Source organism: Rhinolophus sinicus, chromosome 4 (genome assembly GCF_057876585.1).
Source record: "Rhinolophus sinicus isolate RSI-liver-muscle chromosome 4, RSI-T2T, whole genome shotgun sequence".
Taxonomy (NCBI): domain Eukaryota; kingdom Metazoa; phylum Chordata; class Mammalia; order Chiroptera; family Rhinolophidae; genus Rhinolophus; species Rhinolophus sinicus.
Window position 1 is genome coordinate 93,919,561 of NC_142504.1, and position 20,430 is coordinate 93,939,990.

The following is a 20,430-nucleotide window of genomic DNA, read 5'->3' on the forward strand; positions in this document are numbered from 1 at the left end:
TCAGCATCTCCCTGATGCCCCCAGATAGAAGACCAATGTCACTGCTCTGAGAAGTCTGATGCCAAGGTGGCCAACCACATTCACTCTGGAGGGTTTACAGGAGGTCTTGCCAACACATCACACTCAGTGAGGTTATACAAGCTGAAGTGTTTCCTGTGGAACAACAGGGCACTACCTGGAGAGTTGCACTTGCAGAGGGATGCTACTGGAAGATGCCAGTCGAAACAATGGCTTTTCAGAGCAAGGACAAGCCAATGTAAAGAACTTTGACAAAAAAATAATAATCATCTTCTAAAGAGTCGACCTACAGTCTGAGCAAGAGGCTGATGAGACAACAGCCGAATTAATGCTCTTCCCCAAAGCCAGAAAATGTTTCAGGACATCCTTTGAATGTTAGAGCACTTTAAATCTTTCTTTTCAGTGTAAGAGGATACAGGGTCCAATGCAAAACCTGATTCCATGACTTTCTTATGTCAAATAGATGTGAGAGGCAAAAGGACTACACCACCAATACTGATAATGAATGTCTTAAGCCCTTTGTCTCTGCCTCACTTATTGTTGCTTTGGGATGAGGAGGAGAAGAAGCAGATGTTCTCTTCTCCCCAGCTTCTTCAGCAAGTACTGATGGCATCTCTTGTGCTAACTTTCTTGCCCCCATGATCATAGAGCCATAATCTCCGCAATGATTGCCTTCCAGAAGTTTTACAAGATAGAATGAGTTTAAATGCAGATGATCCCTTCACAGAAATAAAAAGAGTTTGAAAGGTCAGGGCAACTGTGGGAGTGCCAGAGTCCTCCAGCCTCCTCCCCTTTCCTGATGGACACTTCTGAAAGGGCCCCAGGAAGTCTCTGCAGTGTATAGATACAATATGACAACATCTAGTGACAGGTTTGATTTATACCAAGACTGCTACTTCTAGGAAGGTGAAATAGATCTACTTTTCCCTATGCCTCCTACTACATACAACCCAAAACCAGGGAAATTATATATAAAATAAGCATTAGAAGGTTCTGAAAGGTGGAGAGAAAGAGGCAGACTAGCTAGGAACTTCAGGACCCAAGGAATGACATGGTATTGAATTATCTGGGTTTTCTTTTTGCCTCACATTGTCACTTGCCAAAGAAGAAAATGACAGGTTGAAAATACCAATGGGTACAGAAAAAGACACATACCAGACTTACGTGCTAAAAACTACACAACAGTAATAAAAGAAACTAAGGAAGATCTAAATAAATACAGAGGCTTAACATTTTCCTGGTAAAGACATTGATTCTCCCCAAATTGATGTAAATATTTAACATAATTCCTATAAAATTCTCAGAATGTGTGTGTGAGAGAGAGAGAGAGAGAGAGAGAGAGAGAGAGAGAGAGAACAAATATTTAAAAATTTTTATGAAAAAGAAATGGAACTAGAACGTCCAAAACAATTTTTCAAAGGAAGCATCAAGCGGAAGGAACTAGTTTACCTGATTTCAAGACTTATATAGCTATAGTAATCAATATTGCATGATATTGACAGATGTATAGATGGATAGATCAGTGGAACAGAGCAGAGAATCCAGAAATAAACTCACAAATAGCACTGACTACATTTTAACAAAAGTAAGGAAGAAATTCAATGGAGGAAAGTTTTCTTTTCAACAAATGGTGTGGGAAAAATTAAACATCCACAGTGGGGAAAATACTCTTGAGCTAAATCTCACATCTTATACAAAAAGTAACATAAAATGGATTACAGATTTAATGTAGAATGAAAAATGATAAAACTTTCAGGACAAACATAGAAAAAAATTTTCAGGATCTAGTGCTAGGGAAGAAGTTCTTATACTTGCACAAAAAGCTCTGTCCGTAAAAAGAAAACTATATAAATTGGACTTCATTAAATTTTAAAAAACAGACTTGCTCTGTGAAAGTCCCCATTAAGAGTACGAAAAGACAAACTAGAGTGGGAAAAACTACATATTTGCAAGCCACATATTTGACAAAAGACTAGTATTTAGCATATATGAAGAACTCTCAAAGCTCAGTCTTAACAAACAAACAATTAATTAGACTTTGAACAGAAGAGATGAAGAAACATTTTGCCAAATAGGATGGTAAATATAGATGGCAAATAAGCACATAAAACATGTTAAAGATTACTAGCCTTGGGTAACTGCAAATTAAAAATACAATGAACTATATCACTAGTACATACCTATAAAAATGGCTGAAATTTAAGCAATGGTGACAAAACTGAATGCTGGTAAGAATGTGGAAAAATTGGATTAATCTCACAATGCTGGTGGGGACATAAAATGGTACTGCAACTCTGGATAACATTATCTTTTTAAAAAATCATATATATATATATGTATATATATGCACACATGAGGTGTGATAAAAATATAGTGAATATTTAAATTAAAAATAATTTATTATAGTAAAAGACATTGCCATTAATCCCTCTCAATATACTCCCCCTCACTTTGAACACACTTATCCCATTGTTCTTGCCACTTTCTGAAGCATTTCTGGAAGTCCTCTTTCGTGTCTTCATCCTCCATCATGACAACGTGTCATGTCACATGTCAGTTCTGCTGTGGCAATTTCTGTCAAATAAAAACATTAAGGTGTGTCCTCTTCCACGTTATTCATCAGATCTGGCACCATGCGAATTCTGAATCTTCCCCAAAGTCAAAGTGACCATGAAAGTTAAACGTTTTGAGTGAATTCAGGACATCGAGGCAGCCATGACAGCACAACTAAATACACTTATGAAAGAGGACTTCCAGAACTGCTTCGGAAAGTGGCAAGAACAACGGGATAAGTGTGTTCAAAACAAAGGGGAGTATTTTGAGAAGGATTAATGGCAATGTGTGTTTTACTGTAATATTTTTTTAAATTTAAACATTCACCATATTTTGTGATCATACCTTGTAGACATTTACAGATGATACAGATAGATATAGATAGATATAAACATAGATATAGAGATAGCAATATAGATAGATAAAAATATAGCTATAGATAGTCTACATGTAACACGTAAGGCAGCAATTGTGCTCTTGGGCATTTATTGCAGAGAAATAACTCATGTTCACATAACAGTATACTAAAACAAACAAACAAACAAACAAAAAGTTCTCAGTGTTTATAGTAGCTCTATTCATAATAGTTAAACATGGGAAATATACCAAATATCCTTCAATGAATGAATGGTTATGTACTCGGTGATATAACCGTATCATGGAATATGACTCAACAACAAAAGGAACTGAGTGTTGAAACATGGAACAACCTCTCCGACTCTCCAGAGAATCATTCTAATTGAGCAAGCCAATCCCAAAAGGTTACTTATAGTATGATTCCATTTATATAATATTCTTATGTTTAAAAAATTCTACCACTCCCCCCCCAAAAAAAAAAAAATTTAGCAAACTAGGCATAGAAGGCAGCTTGCCTTACTTAATACTAGGTATCAAAACAAAACCTAACACAAATATTAAATATGAAAAACATTCCCTCTGAGATTGAATACAATATATGAATACTCATTATAAATACTTTTATTCACTTTATACTGGTGGTTCTAACCCATTCAGTTAGGCAAGAATATGACTGATATGAATAAAGTTGATAAAGGCAAAAATGTTACTATTCCTGGAAATTGTATTTTGGGTATATAGAAAATTTCAAAGATTCTTTACATAAATCAGTAAATTGAATAAATAATTATAGTAAGGTTTCTGGCAACAAAGCCAACATAGAAAAAAGGGTTCATTTTTTTCCCCCTATATATGAGCAACAAATAAATAAGAAATGAACATATTTAATAGTATTAATTGCCATACCATCAGCAATATCAAATCTCAAAAAATAAATCTTTTAAATGTTTTGCAAGACTTCTACTTAGGAAGCTGTAAGACTTTATGAAAAAATTAAAGACAGCATAAATAAGTTGAAGTGTATGCTACATTTATGAATTGGAAGATTCAATATTTTAATAAGGTCAATTTTCCCTTAATTGATCTACTCATAAATATATATCAACAGATTTGGGGAGAGGGTGGAGATTCACCAATTAATTCTAAATTAATATGGAAATGAAATGAGCCAAAAATAGTTGATACAATCTCAAAACAGAGTAATAAACTCTATCATATATTAATATTCACTTTTGATCTGCAGCAGTTAAGATAGTGTGATATTAATATATGGATAGAAAAATAAATTGACCGAAAAGGGAATCCACACACTAATGAATCTTTTTTTTATATGGCAGAATTGGCATTTCGGAGCAATAGGAAAAAGAAAGTATTTTCAATAAAGAGGGCTGTTGATCAGATATAAATATTAAAAATAATGGAATTTTACTACCTCACAATATACAATAAAATAAATTCTAGTTGGATTATAAGTGTAAATACGCAAAGCAAAACAATAAAGCTTCTAGGAGATACTGTAGGAGAATACCTTCATGGCTTGGAGTGGTAAGACTAATATAAACATACTAAAGTAAAAGATTAACAAGTTAGAATACATTTATTAAAAGTAAGACTACATTAAAACAACAAAATTTGGTTCATCAAAGTCACTACTGAGAGAAGGAAAATCAAGTGAAAGTGTGGAACAAAGTATATGTAGCAACAAGAGGCTCATATCCAGAATAAGTAAAGAATTCTTACAAATCAGTCAGAAAGCAGCAACCTTCTCCAATAAAAAGTGGGCAAGAGATTGAGTTTTGTTTTGTTTTGTTTTGTTTTGTTTTTCCTTTTAAAGTTATGACATGTATTACTGTCATTGAACAGTGAAACTGTGCTTGCATGGTACCATATAGATGCATTTTTTATATTCATTCTCATGATAATCCTACAAAGGAACTATCCCCACCTCCATTTACAATAAGAAAATAAAGGTAGGAGAAGTTTCATAATTTTCCCAATTTCACACACCTTGTAAAAAGTATGTTATTGTAGAAGAACTTTCATTCACGTATAACCTGATATTTATGAACTCTTTACTTAGTTTCTAATATGTGTATAAAGGGATATAAAGGTGAATAAGATATGGCCCTTTTCCATAAATGAAGGTATAACAAAGTTCACTTGGAGGTTGGTGAATAGATAAAGATTTCTTAGAAGAAATGACCCTTTGCTATCTTAAGAGTTACCTCAGTGGGTGAAATGGGGAAGGGTAAGGAAGGAAAGAGGATCCTCGATGAAGGGAGCAGTATCAGAAAATATATGAGGCCTTTTCTTTTCTCTTCTCTCCCCTCCCCTCCCCTCTTCTCCCCTCCCCTCCCCTCCCCTCCCCTCCCCTCCCCTCCCCTTCCCTTCCCTTCCCTTCCCTTCATTTTCTTGGGGTTAGGAGGCACCAAGAGTTGAGAAGGTAATGTGTTAAAAAATATGGAATACTTTACAAATATGCATGTCGTCCTTGCAGAGGGGCCATGCTAATTTCTGCATTGTTAGTATGTGTACAGCTGAAGAGAGCACAAGAGATTAAATTGTTATAAAGAGGCCTTTCACTGGCTGATAAATTGCTTTAAAGTTGCACAACCTTATAAATAATCAGTAAAGAACAAATTAAAACTCTAATATGCATATTATCTCCTAACAGAATGGCAAATTTAAAAGACTGACAATATCGGGTATTGGTGAACTTGTGGAGCTGTGGAGAACTTTCAGATACTATAGGTGGAGTGAAAATGGTGCAACCAGTTCAGAAAACTGGCGCTATCTACTAAAGCTGATCATGTACATAACCTATGTGTTAGATTGAACTATTGGTCTCAGTCCTTCTCTATGCCAATATTATATATCTACAACTTGCCACGACCTTATAATGGGTGGCGAGCACTTCCCTGTTCTTTGATTTTAGGCTTGGCCATGTGACTTACTTTGGCCAATGGAATGCTGATGGCTGTGAGCAAAGCCATGAAATATTCATGTGCAGTTGGGCTTGTGTGCTTTTGATTCTTCCATCACCATTAATAGAATACGTCCTCACATGCCCACTGGTTTCAGAAGCAAGATAGATACCAGTCCGAAGGAAAGACATTCCAACCAACCTACAGGTGTGTGAGGGACAAATAAATGTTATTATTTCTTTACCAGATTTATGACAGTTTGTTATAAGCAATTTCACTCATCAGGAATATATACACATGCACAGTTACACATGTGCATTAAAGACATGGTACAATATTTATATAAGCAGTATTCATCCTATCCCTAAACTAGAAACACCCTAGAGTTCATCAGTAGCAGTATGATATGCAAATAAACTTTAGTGTACTCCTACAGTGGATTATTTTTGCTTTAAATTTTAGAAAACTACAGCATACTACAACACGGTTGAATATTAGAAACATAACGTTGAGTGAAGTAAGTTAGACCTCAAGGAACACACATTGTAGGTTTCCATTTATATAAAATTCAAAAATAAACATCCAAACTACTTTATATTTATTGGGAAGTCCTTTCTTAACCAGTACGAAGATTATTTGGGTATTCACTTTGGGGTAAATCATTGTTTTGTATACTTTTCTGTATTTATATTACACTTGTCTATTTAAAAACATTTTAAAAGGGAAATATTCTCAATTATTCAAATGTAAAAACAGGAGAAAATATCCAGTTCCAGTTATCTAAAGGTTGACATATATATTTTTTTTATGGTAACACAATATTTGCCCAAATTTAACCCATTAGTTGACTCATTTTTCAATGATTTGTTCTTTCTTCCTCTAGTCTATATCGATTTTATCTCACATAATGACTTCTAGATATTTAGTTCTTCATGTTGAATAAATTCTGACAATGCTGATGAATATGGGTTACAGAAGTGAAAACCAGAATGATACCAAAAGGCCTTTCTGTCCAAAATATCTTTCTCACCAGTCTGGCATGATGCCCCAAATGCCAACCCTCTACTTTATTCTCTCTAGTTAAGATAAGCCATTTTGTTTCCAGGAACTCCCTATTAAAATGCAATAAAACTACAGGAGAGGTAAAATATTAAGCTATTATCAAGCACAAACACCTTGGTCTGGGATTACTTTTGCACAAAATGATCTGTCATGAGAGAAACAGAAAACAGCCTGAGGGGCTGATCAGCCAGGATGATAAAAGCCGAAAGGAAGTGGAAGGAAACACTAATAGCTATGGCCGCAGAGACGGGGAAAGTACCTGTTGTACAAAGAAGTTGCAGGAGGTACGAGGGCATCTGAGGACCAGAAAGGACCCCAGGTTTTGGCAGCAGCCTGCTGAAGAGTAATGTACACATGGGAGGAAACAGTTCATGCTGCCTCCTTCTCAAAACTGATGACAAAATGAAGTGTTGTGTCCCAAGCTTGCTGAGCATAGCATTTGGACAATTGAACTCTATGTATATATGAACAATTAAAGGTAAATTTGACATCGAGAAACATGATAGGTAGAATTCCAAGCTTGCCTTTTGTGAAGTCGGATAATCCTTACTTCATCAGCCTCTGTAGGAATAAGGGCTTCAGAAATGAAACTTTCTTAATAGATGGAGGAAGAAGGGGGGTATTTTTTTGGGCAATGGGCTAGAGTAGTGCTTCACAAACTCTCTTGTACTTATGCAATCTGCTGGGGAGCTTGTTAAAGTGCACAGTCTCTTTCAGTAGGTCTGGGTCTGGGATTCTGTGTTTCTAAGAACTTACCAGGTCATACCCAAGCTACTGATCTACAGCAGTAATATTGAACAGAAATATAATATGAGCCACATGTGCAGTTTAAATTTTCTGGTAGCCACATTAAAACAGTAACCAAAAATGGAACAATTAATTTCAATATATGTCATTTGAATACATTTATCTAAAACACCATTTGAATGTGTAAGCATCATGGAGAAATATTAATGAGATTGCTTACATTCTTTTTCTTGTACCAAGTTAATGAAAGCCACTGTGTATTTTGCAACTTACAGTACATCTCAACTTGACACTCACGTGTCAAGGGCACCACAGCCCCATATGGCTCAGGGTTACTGTATTGCTCAAGGGAGGTCTTGACAGAGGATTTATTATTTACAGTTATTGAGTGTATTTCCACAGATTCAAAACATAAATATAGAATATTTTTTTCATAGCCATTGGTGACCTTCTTGATTCGAGAAAAAGAAAGATGAATTTAAAATATAAATACATGAGTGACATCCCTAATTATGTTGCAAACTCCCCTATCATCCTGGTAATATTTCATAGTTTATTTCTTGTATTAGTCAAGGTTCTTGAGAGAAATAGAAGCAATATTTAATAAAATTTTAATTATACATTTCAATTACATCTTAGTATGTAAGATAGATTGACTTATTGAGTATAAGAAATTGGCTTACGCAATTATAGAGGCTGAGAAGTTCCAAGATCTATGGCTGGCAAGCTGGAGACCTAGGATAGTGCGTGGTGTAATTTATAGTCCAAGGGCAGGAGAGGACCGATGTCTCAGCTCAACCAATCAGGCAGGCAAAATTCCCTCTAACTCAGCCTTTTTATTCTGTTCAGGTTCTCAATTGATTGGATGAGAACTACCAACATCAGGAAGAGCTTACCAACCTTACTCAGTCTACTATCAAATGTTAATCTCATCCAGAAACACCCTCTCAGACATACGTAGAGTAATGTTTGACCAAATGTCTGGGCCTCCTCCCCATAGCCAAATCAAGGTGACACATAAAATTAACTATCACACTTCCCTGTGAAGTTTTCCTGTATTTGCCCAGGCAGAAACTTTATCCCCTTCCTGTACTTCTGCACATAGCTCTATAAAGCACTTCAACCAATTTGTTCTAATTATTTTTCTTGGCCTCAGCAATTTGAAAGCATGAGTCATGCCTTATTCATCTTTGTATATGCATTTTCTAGCATTGTGACAGGCACATAATAAGTGCTCAATAAATTTGGTTTACCTTCTCTGACTATGTCTAGCACTGTGCTCAATTCTTTCATATGTGCTGGCTTATTTAAGTCACATGACATAGTGCATATACCAGGGGTGCCAAAAAAATGTATACACGTGGCTACTGGTCAACGTCATTCAAGCAGTAGTTCACCATAATCAGAAGCGTCTGGGTGCTGATGGTAACCACCTTGAACACCTTTTGTAATTGCAGAGTCAAATGTGACTTGTATTTATCTTTTGTTATCAGTATATATTTAGTACTACAATTTTAGTAGGTTTTTCCTTTCTTAAAATGTGTATACATTTTTTGATACCTCTGTATATCAATATACCCAATTTAAATATGGAAAAAGAGAGAGAGGTATTAAACTTAGCAAAGCTCACGAAGTAGGAGGTGATTGGGAGACTAAACTAGGTCTCTTAGACACCAAAAGCTGTTCTTATTTTGCTACACTGGTTGTTTGTCAAAGATTAATCAAATGAATAAAGAGGTTTACTTTGAAAATTACGTGCTGTTTCTGAATTGAACTGAGTGACTACATAACTCCCAAATCTGGGCCACGCTTAAATTAATACTCAGATACAAATAATAGAAAGATGAATCTTTCATGAAATTATGTTTAGTGAAACAGGAAAGCAGTGCAGTGGACACTTCTTAAGTTTGTGGCCACCCAGGATCTTTCAAGCCCCAGACTCCATGACTGACATAGAAGCAGCGACTCACTTTTTCAGTCTCCTTTGCAGCAAGATTATAGGCATGTGACCTAAGATTTGCAAAGCAAGTATATTCAATTAAATCCTTGATTCAAAAGTAAACCGTGTGAGGATCCCTGTGCCATGATATTTGAATTTCTGGGAGGATGATAATGCATGACAAACGCCGTTTCCATGCACAGTGACAGCGACGGCAGCTCCATTGCTTGATCGGTGCAACTACAGTTTAATTTTGACCTGGTTCAGCTCGGATATCCTTGGAATTCACTTCTCTAAACTCACTGTAGGTTAAGTGAACAATGGATGTTTCAGTTCTTTTTAATTATGGGCACCTTCAAATCATGTTAGAGATGTGACTGCCCACATCTCTTTAGAGGACTGGCTTTTTTAGTGAAAATAATTTTTCCGCCTAGCAATCTTACCCCGTCCTCTGCATAGCCTTCCATACATGCAAGATTTAGTTTTCTCTTTTCTTGTCCACAGCAGCACTTCTCATTTACAGTCTATGTGTCACCTTCACACATCTGGTCTCCATTTACCTTTCCACCACTCAGTGGGAACAGCCTGGTGTTTCAGAGCTATGCATTATAGCAGAGACAAGGGCACACAGCTGCTGATTGATTTTTATCATTCATAATTTACACTTCAGATTTTCTCTCCCTTCTCAGGAAATAAATGTAGAAGACATCGCCATGTCTGGAGGCTGTGTGACTGGCGCTTGTCTCCACCTACTCGGTTAGGTGCTGTCAGCAGGTACTTTCAGATGTGTGTCTTTTTCTCTTAACTTCTCTCCTCCCTTTCCTCTTATATTCAATGTTATGGTTGAATTTTAGAAAAAAGGAATGTTTGAGAAAACAAACAAACAAAATGACCTAAAGTTACTACCTGTCTGAAGTTCACTTTGTTCCATACTTTTATGCCAGACAGAAACAGCTGGTGATGTTAATCTTGTATCCTATTTACTCGTTCAAAAAACATTTCCAGCACCTTCTACATACCCTCTACATATTCTGTTCTGAGGCATAGTGTAAGAAAAGCAGACATCGTCACTGCCCTCACATATTTTTAATCTAAAGGAAGAGAACCTAAAAATAATAAAAGCTGATAAATACTGAAGTATAGTTTTATTAAGTCAAGGTGTTCCCACCCGAGTACTCTTATAAGATAGCCAGTGATTCCAAGAGACATTCAAATAATAAAGGTGAAGAGATGCTATCAACAGCAGATTTAAAACTGCCTAGAGCTTCTTGATACAGAATTATTTTTCCATATTCCTCTCTACAGTGGGGAGAGAGGGGAAAGGAGAAGAAGGAGAAAGAGAAGGAGAAAAAAGAGAATGTCACTGAAAAACAATTGAAATTTAATTGTTTCCCCAATCTTCCAAGGTACAATTAAATACAGCTTGCAACAAGGCTCCTGACAGTTTCATCACAATAAATTTTTCAAACCTACTTCCCCTTTCAGCTCAGTAGCTTATGTCCTAAGGACACCAGATTATTTTGTGTTCTCTTAATAAACCATGGGACAACAAGCTTCTATCTCATTATTTTTGTTAGGAAATACTTCTTTCACATGTCTATCATGCAAAATGCTAATCATGCTGCCAGGCCTAGCCCAAGTAATGTCTCCTTTGTAAGGGTTTGACTTACCTTTCCTATTCTTCCCTAATGTAGTGCTTTTCAACAACTCCAAATCTGTTCACCACACCTCTGTAAGATATAACTTCTGTTTATACTATGACTTTTACATAGGCACTGACCAATAAGGAAATAATGTTCTTCCATAATTTGATCATTTCATAGTAATCAGAAATTCAAAATTCTGGTTAACATTTTTTTTATGCTAACACTAATAACTATATAAGTTGTATGTAGTACAACAGAGCGTCCCATTCCCTTAAACTCCAATGTGAAAAAAACTACATGGGGCTGTAAAAAAGCCAAGTCCCTGGTTGTAAGGCAAGGGATATGGCGAGTAATATACTTATGTATTTATGTACAGATGTGTATGTCACATAGACTTGCAGCTAGAGAAGTATTGAGAATTTGTGGGGCAGGAGAGGGTGTCTCCATTGGAGAGATGGAGTCAAAGAGTCCAACTTGGAAAATTAAGGAGGAGTTCCCAAAACTGAAATTGCCTAGATAATTATAGAGTGATTTAGAAGTAGATATTGGATGGGGCCATTGGAGATTTTATCAAGAGTCTTGTTTGTTTGTTTTTTCCCTTTGAACTTTTATTTGTTTACTTATCTACTTATCAATTACAGTTGACATTTAATATTACTTTATATTAATTTCAGGTATACAGCAGTGGTTAGACATTTATATAATTTAAGAAGTGAACCCCCTGACTAGTCTAGTACCTGACACTATACAGTTATTATCATATTATTGACCATATCTCTGTGCTTTATTTTACATACCATGATTATGTTGTATCTATCAATTTGTATTTTATAAACCCTTCACCTTTCCCACCCTGCCCTCCAACCCTTTCCCATCCATCACCCCAATAAATCTAGTACCCATCTGACACCATACATAGTTATTACAATATTATTGACTATATTCCATATACTGTACCCTACATCGTCATGACTACTGTGTAGCAACCAATTTGTACTTCTTAATCCCTTCCTGTTTTATCCACTCTCCCACCCCACTCCCATCTGGAAACCATCAAAATGTTCTCTGTATCTATGAGTTTGTTTCTGTTTTGTTGGTTTGTTTACTTTGTTCTTTAGATTCCACATGTAAGCAAAATCACATTGCATCTATCTGTCTTTCTCTGTCTGACATAATCCACTCACATAGACCTAGAGCACAATACCCTCTAGGTCCATCCATGCCTCCTCAGATGGCAAGAACCCATTCCCCTCCCTGGCTGAGCAATATGCCATAGTATATATGTACCACCTCTTTATCCATTCATCCACTGACAGACATCCAGGCTGCCTTCACATCTTAGTCATTGCAAACAATGCCGCAATGAACATATAGATGCATGTGTCTTCTCAAAGTACAGTTTTGGGTTTCTTCAGATTAATACCCAGAAGTGGGATTATTGGATCCTTCATTGTGTCTTGTTATAGCCTTTGTTTTAAAGTCGATTTTGCCTGGTATAAGTAGCTACCCTAGATTTTTTGCTTGTTTATTTCCATTTTCATGAAATATATTTTTCTATCCCTTTACTTTTACTCTGTGTGTGTGTCTTTTAATCTGAAGTGAGTTTCTTATAGGAAGCATATGTAAGGGTCTTTTTTATCTTATCCATTCAGTGACACTATCTTTTGAGTGGAGCATTAAATCAATTTCCACTTAAAGTAATTATTTATAGATATGCACTAATTGCCATTTTGTTATTCATATTTTTTTTGTTGTTGTTGTTGTCGTCATTGTTTTCATCTTTAAAAAGTCCCTCTAAGGTTTCTTGTAATACTAGTTTTGTGGTGATGAACTCCTTCAGATTTTTCTTGTGCAGGAAGCTATTTATCTGTCCTTCAATCCTAAGTGATAGCCTTGCTGGGAAGAATAATCTTGGTTGTAGATCCTTGCTTTTCTCACTTTGAATCCTTTCTGGCCTGCAATTTTTTTGCTGAGAAGTCAATTGACAGTCTAACGGGAATTCCTTTGTAGGTAACTAACTGCTTTTCTCTTGCCGTGTTTAAGATTCTCTCTTTGTCTTTAAAATTAGGCATTTTAATTATGATGTGTCTTTGTGTTGGCCTCTTTGGGTTCATTTTGTCTGGGATTCTGCACTTCCTGAGCTTGTCTATTTCCTTCACCAGGTGAGAGAATTTTTTGATCATGGTACCAGTTCTCCTTCTAGGACCGTGATGATGCATATGTTGGTATGCTTGATGTTGCACCAGAGGCAACTTAAACTGTCTTAATTTTTTGTATCCTTTTTTTCTTTTTGCTGGTCTGACTAGGTGTTTTCTGCTACCTTAGCATCCAAATCGCTGATTCGATCCCCTGCTTCATTTAATCTGCCCCTAATTCCTTCTAGTGCATTCTTCATTTCAGTTGTTGTACTGTTCAATTTTGACTGGTTCTTTTTTATGGTTTCTATGCCCTTTTTATGCTTGCTATCTCTTTGTTGAAGTTCTCAATACATTCCTTGAGCATCCTTATAACCATTGTTTTGAACTCTGTGTCTGGTAGGTTGCTTGCCACGACTTCATTTATAATAGTTCTTTTTCTGTAGTTCTCCTGTTCTTTCATTTGGGACGCTTTTCTTTGTTTTCTCTTTTGGGCTGTCTTGCTGTGTTTGTTTCTATGTGTTAGATAGATCTGCTATGTCTCCCAGTTTTGGTTGGGTGGCCTTATGTAATAGGTGTCCTGTGGGACATAGTGGCACAGTCTCCCTGGGCACCTGAGCCGGATGCTCCAGGAGTGTCCCTTATGTAGGTTGTATGTGCCATCCTGTTATAATTGATCCTTGATGGCTATTGGCACATCAGTGGGTGAGATTAAACCTCAGGCTGATTGGATGTGGATTTTGGCCAGTCTACAGCTTATGGGATGCTGTGTGGGGCTTACTCCATGAAGCAGGATTTGCCCCAACTGGCTCTGGTACCTATTAAGACCACCTTTTGGGTTTGCCACTTGTGGAGGCAATTGGGTAGTGCTCAGCTGTGGTCTGAATCCAACCTCTAAGTATATTGGTTCTGGGGCTTCTTAGAAGGACCTCTGGTGTAAGCCCAGGTCACCCACTCCCTGTGACCAGCCAGGGGCTGCCTGGTAGGAGTTACAAAGCAATCCATGTTTACTTACTGCCTTTGCTAAATGTAGCAGCATGTGACAGAGGCCTTGCTGTGAACCAAGTTCAGCTTCCAACAGTACCAGACCTGGAATAAGTCTGCACAAAGCCAGGAAATTCAGTGGCCTGCTGCCATCTGCCATCTCCCTTAAGTTTCAGCCTCAGGTAAAGTCTCGTGTGACACGTAAGTTGGATGAGGCAGAGTCTCAGGGAGTCACTAGAGTGGGAAGAACTGTGGTCACCAGGTTAACGTAAGTTCTGGTTTGCTGCCAGTACTGAGCCTGAAGTGATTCAACAAAAATCTCAGAATACACCAAAGCCAGTAACCACCCACCCGGGGCCTGCTGGACTTTGATCGTTTTCCAAGAAAAAGTGCAATGTGGGCGGGGCTGGCTGCTCAGGATAAAGTGCCTCCAGCGGTGCATGAGTTGGGTGGGTCAGGGTCCTGAATGAGTTAGCAGGGCAGAGCAGTGGAGCTCACCAGGCCAATCAGATTCAGATTTGGCCTGTGGGGGGCGGGCTTACCACAGGCAAGATGGCGCTCAGCTGCTGGCTGCAAAGAAGGAGTTCCTCAAACTGGGAAGAGGCTGACTATCCTCCAGTCCTCCCCCCTGAAGCCATGACTTCACTCTGACCCCCCCCACCGTATGTCTCTGAAGCCCCCCAAGTCACCATCCCTCCACTGAGCCCAAGGTAAGTGCCTGCGAGTGGGTCTGTGTGTGGGTCATTAAGAGGATATCTGTGTTTCCTGTAGCCTTTTATTCCACCCAAACAGTCAGAACCCCCACTGTTTTTCACAGCCAAATTTTATGGAAGCTCTTCTTCCCAGCACCAGAACACCTGGCTGTGGATCGTGGTGTGTGTAGCTGGGGTCCCTAGCTCCTCCGGGGGGAACCTGCATGGCCAAGTTATCCCTCCTGATTTTTAACTGCCACACAAAGGTTTGGGTCCATTCCATGTCACTGCCCCCCTACAAATTTTGATGTGGCTTCTTTATTTTTTTAGTTATAGGACCTGTTCAGCTAAATTTCAGAAGGTTCTCCAGATTGATTGTTCTATCATTTAGTTGTAATTTTAATGTGTGCACGGAAGGAAACAAGAACGGTGTTTACTTACTCTGCCATCTTTCTAGTAAGTCAAGGCTTGAAGGTTTTAATTTCACTTCTCTTAATCTTTAGAGAAGATTGGTAAAAGTTTCAAAAGACAATATATCCAGAAAAAAGGTGACAAGTGGAGGGTATAAAATGCTGATAAATGGCAAAAAACATCAGAATTCCTTGTCTTCCTATTTCTCTTTTAGGAGGAGAATTGTACTGGAAGTAAGATAAAACAAACATTTGTAATGAGAGAATGAGGCCTGTAGATATGTAATTAGATTTTAAGGGAGTGTGTAGCTTCTCCAATGGAATCTGAATCTGCTTTTGCAGATTAATGATGTTTTAAGCTTCCACGAAATGTATGAATGGCATTTTGAATCATCACTGTACAGGAAAATGGGGTTCAGATAGGTGTTTGACTCGTAGTCTCAGTTGATAAAATGGAGAAGTGCAAACTTGGACCAAATATAATCAGAGGGATTAGTAAACATTTGAATTACTCAATCCAAAATGATAAATGGTAACTTGTTTCAGTATGCAATGAGTTTTCTAGTAGTTTGTTACATACCCAGCCATTTGCCACAATGCATTTTCCACTTTGATTAATGGTTTTAATGAACAGAAAGACACATATTTATATGGGAAGATTGTTAAAGATAAATAATGATAGTGACTATCTAAATTATATTAACTGGTATGCAAAAGGTCTTTTATGGAGTTGAAAATGGACTGTTTATAACAGGACAACCCACCCTGTAGACTGATGTAATTTTCTGAGGGTGCTTTTTTTGTTTCTTCTCCTTAATGCCTATGGACATTAAGGAAGGGAGATGTGACTGGAGGAGATTTGAATTGAAAATATTAGTTATGATAAAATACCGGAACATTCTTCTATTGATAAAGATTCCAATATGAGTCAACAGAGTAAGGTATTTATAAAAACCGGGCAAACTCTCTTGGGCTATAGTAGGTTGGAATTGAGAAGATGGAAATATCTGCATTTCTTTAGAACAAGGAGTTAAGAACCCATCGTATTCTCTATTGCTCAGGCTATAAGTGAAATATTGCATCAGTTGCAGTGGGATACTACTTGTGAGTGAGAAATTGATACTCTGATGTACACATGGCGGGACTAGAGGAATATCTGGGATTGAGGCCTTACTATAGAAAAGGTGATTCAGGAGGAATGGAGGATGTTCAGCTTGGAGAGGAGAAGGGTCATGAAGTGAAGGCTTAATAGCTTCATAAATTTTAAGTGCTTCCACGTGGACAAGAATTAAGACACGTTTTGCGTGACTGTAAGGAAAGCAGAGGAAGACCAACAAATAATTAAAGTGTTTAATTAAAGGAACAAGGAAACATATTTTAGCTCAATTAAAACAAAAACAAAAACAAAAGAAACACAATACAAGCAAGGAACTGTCCAAAGATAGGGTGGGTATTCTTGAGAGAAAATGGGTGCAGGTAAATTTGGGTTGTAGTTAGAGGGATGGAATATAGAGAATGCAATCATTAGATGGGATGTTAGACTGGCTATCTTTCAAGATTTCTTCCTTCTTTTACAGGAAGAATTATGGAAGATAATGATAAAGAGATTTGAAGATATAAATTGAATAAGAAACAGGACTTATTCCTTAAGAGCACTTGGGATTTTATCTGGAGACTTGGAAGTTTCACTTCTTTTAAACTTCATTTTCTTTGTTATTACCTTTCACTGTACTTATTTACTTTTTAACTTTAATCAAAGGGCCATTCATCAGTTAACATAAGATTGAGTACTTTTTAAAGTTTTGTTTTGGGTCTGGCAAAATTAAGAGAATTAAGAATCCCTCCCCTCTCTGCTGTTGTGTGGGTGTATGTGTGAGTGTGTGAGCATGTATGTGTATGTGTATGTACACAATAAGACTGAAATTTCAGAACTGTAGGACACAGAAACAATTCAAAAGGCATTCTCCCATACCAAAGGTAACTTTTAAATACACCCAGATATCACTGACTCAGTATCACCTTCAGCCTGAAGGTGGCCCTCCTCATGAGGAAGATAATAGAAAAAATTGTTTTCACCCTCCAGCTGAGCCTTGTAGGGACTCTTACATCACTGAGCCAGGGGAGGAGGGAATAACCTGAGCCATTTTGTTTCTTTACTTGAGGTAGAATTTATGATCTATTATAATATTTGTGGTAGGCAGAATAATGTCCATCATTAAATAGTATATGTCTTAATCCCAGAACTTACCAATGTATTATATCACCTGGCAAAGGGTAGTTAAGTTTGCAGATGAACTTAATGTTGTAATCAACTGACCTCAGAGTAGACAGATTATCCTGAATTAACCAGGTGTGCCCAACATAATTGCAGAGGCCTTTAAACAGCAAGCTGGAGACCAAAGAAGAGAATCAGAGGAAGATGTGACTAAGAAAGCAGGACTGGAGAGATGCTATGTTGCTGGCTTTGAGGATTGAGGAGGAGAGACACAAGCCAAGATAAGCAGGCAGCCTTTAGGAGCTGAAAAAGGCAAGGAAGCAAATTCTATCCTAGACCCTTCAGAAAGAATGCAGCACAGCCAATGCCTTGATCTTAGCCCAGTGATACCTGTGTCAGAGCTCTGACGTCCAGAAATGTATGAAAAGACATTTGTATGGTTTCAAGCCATTAGGTATTTGATAATTTTTAGGCCAGAAATAGAAAATGAGTACAACATCCAAACATAACTTTCTTTTGATTTATTTGGGAAAATAAGGAACATATCTAAAGTAACAAACAAACAGGTTTTCATTCCAAGGCAGTTTAAAATAAGACACTTGCCAATTTTCTTCTCTCACTTGCGTATACGTAACTTATCTTTTTGAGTGAAAACGCAAAAGATCTTGGTGTACTTTGCTTAACAACAATAATCAAAGTTCATTTATTTTATCACTTCAGAAGGAAACACCTTATATTAAGGATGAGTTATAGGATTATTTCCCCTCAGCAAAAATTCACTGAATCAAAATGAATTTCTTCAGTGCTAATCACATCTATTTGTTGTTGGTTTTTTAAGCAATTTTTTATTTATTAGTTTTAGGTGCACAAAACAAAGACGTTTATCATTTATATACCTCATACTGTGTCAACCCCCCTCCCCCCATCCACTATCCATCTAACATTACACACAGCTATTACATTTCCACTGTCTCTATTCCTAATGCTGTACTCTTGTAAATATATATATATATATATATATATATATATATATATATATATATATAAAAACTTGTAGTTGACATTCATTATTGTTCAGCTTTCAGCTTCAGGTGTACAGTGCAGTGATCAGGCATCTACAGCTTCCCTGAGGTGGTCTCCCTAATGAGACAAGTGTCCATTGGATGTCCTACAAAATCTTTACAACATTATTGATTACATTCCCCAAATTAACTTTCTTTACCCTGTGGCAATCTTGTGGTTACTGACTGTGCTTTCTAATCCCTTCACCTTCCCCTTTATCCCCATCCCACCCCCATCTAGCAACCCTCAGTTTTCAGATCTATTTCTTGACTTCGATTTAACTGACCCTGATGCCAACATCTTTAATAATTTGAAAGGAAGGCCCTTCTTTGAGAGCCTATTCTGCTCAACCAGCTACCGTGTTTCCCCGAAAATAAAACCTAGCCGAACCATCAGCTCTAATGTGTCTTTTGGAACAAAAATTAATATAAGACCTGGTCTTATTTTACTATAATATAATACCAGGTCTTAATATAATATAATATAATATAATATAATACTGGGTTTTGTATTAATTTTTGCTCCAAAAGATGTATTAGAGTGGATGATCTGGCTAAGTCTTATTTTCAAGGAAACAGAGTAGTAAATTGATGACTTGAGATTAAAACCTTTGTCTTTCTGATGCTAAAACTCGAATCCTCTCTACTCTGTCATTGTCAATTTTCCTCTTCAGTGATATATACACAAACACACATTGATGTTTTCCCTGTGGACTTACAAAGATTTTGAAGAATGGTCATTATGACCTAGAATAGTGTATCTCATGCCCCACTTTGAAAAGAAAAAAAAAAACACAAAACACAACATCTTATGCCTCCTCCCCCCAGGATATTTGACTTCCTTCTGTGGCTGTGGATTATTTCTTTCTCTTCCTTTGCACTCCATTTAGTAGATCGGGGAAGGATCTTTGTATGACCTATATTACTTTTTTTCCCCCCACAGTGGATCTTTCAATTTCCACGAATAATACAGATATCCTTTAATTATTAGTAGAGATGATATTTTGGATAGTCTTGAGAAATTTTCTGCTTAAAATACTGTGTCTCTATAAAGAGAGTTTTCATTTCGTGCTACTATTTATAAATCCACCTTTGATGGTGGAGAACCCTGAAGAATAGGTTCTGTAATAAAAAAGACTCAATTATTAAAGGGTTTCCCCTTTCTGTTCCCTAGGCCTGAATCAACATGCCTCCCTCAAAGAGACATATTCTCAGCAAGTCAGCTTCCCTGCCCTGCTTAGAGTAAATTTAGCTCATTCAGGACTGCAGTTAGATGATGTTTTATGGAAACATGACTCACAATCTTCGGTGTGCAATACATTATAGTATTTCCAGTATCTCAAGGAGTGCTATAAACTTTTATAAAAATAATTTTCAAAAGCTTTTTGTTTTTGTTGTTAGCATGAGCCATGCAGTAGGACTTCGCAGTAAGCAGATGTAAACCTACTGGGAGATCTCAAATGACCCTAGAGATCTCTGTGCTTTCTGGGAAGCACAATTAGTCCATTGTGTTGACTGGGGTCTTTGCTCTCATACTGATCTTCTCTCCGGAATGCCATTGTACCACCTCTGCTTCACACTCAGCCTCCAGGACTCAGGCTAAGGACTTCCTCCTCTTTCTTGAGTGGTGAATGGTGAGTCACTGGATTGACATAATAATTGCCATTTGCTACTCTGACTCACTGAT

The 20,430-nt window shown here is 37.2% G+C and overlaps 1 protein-coding gene and 1 pseudogene across 3 annotated transcripts in view; both read right to left on the bottom strand.

Moving 5' to 3' along the window:
- RIT2 (Ras like without CAAX 2) overlaps window positions 1-20,430 on the bottom strand; it is a 315,277-nt gene that overhangs the window by 190,294 nt on the left and 104,553 nt on the right. The gene's annotated exons all lie outside the window — the stretch shown is intronic.
- Window positions 5,383-5,478, bottom strand: LOC141567080 (U6 spliceosomal RNA; annotated as a pseudogene).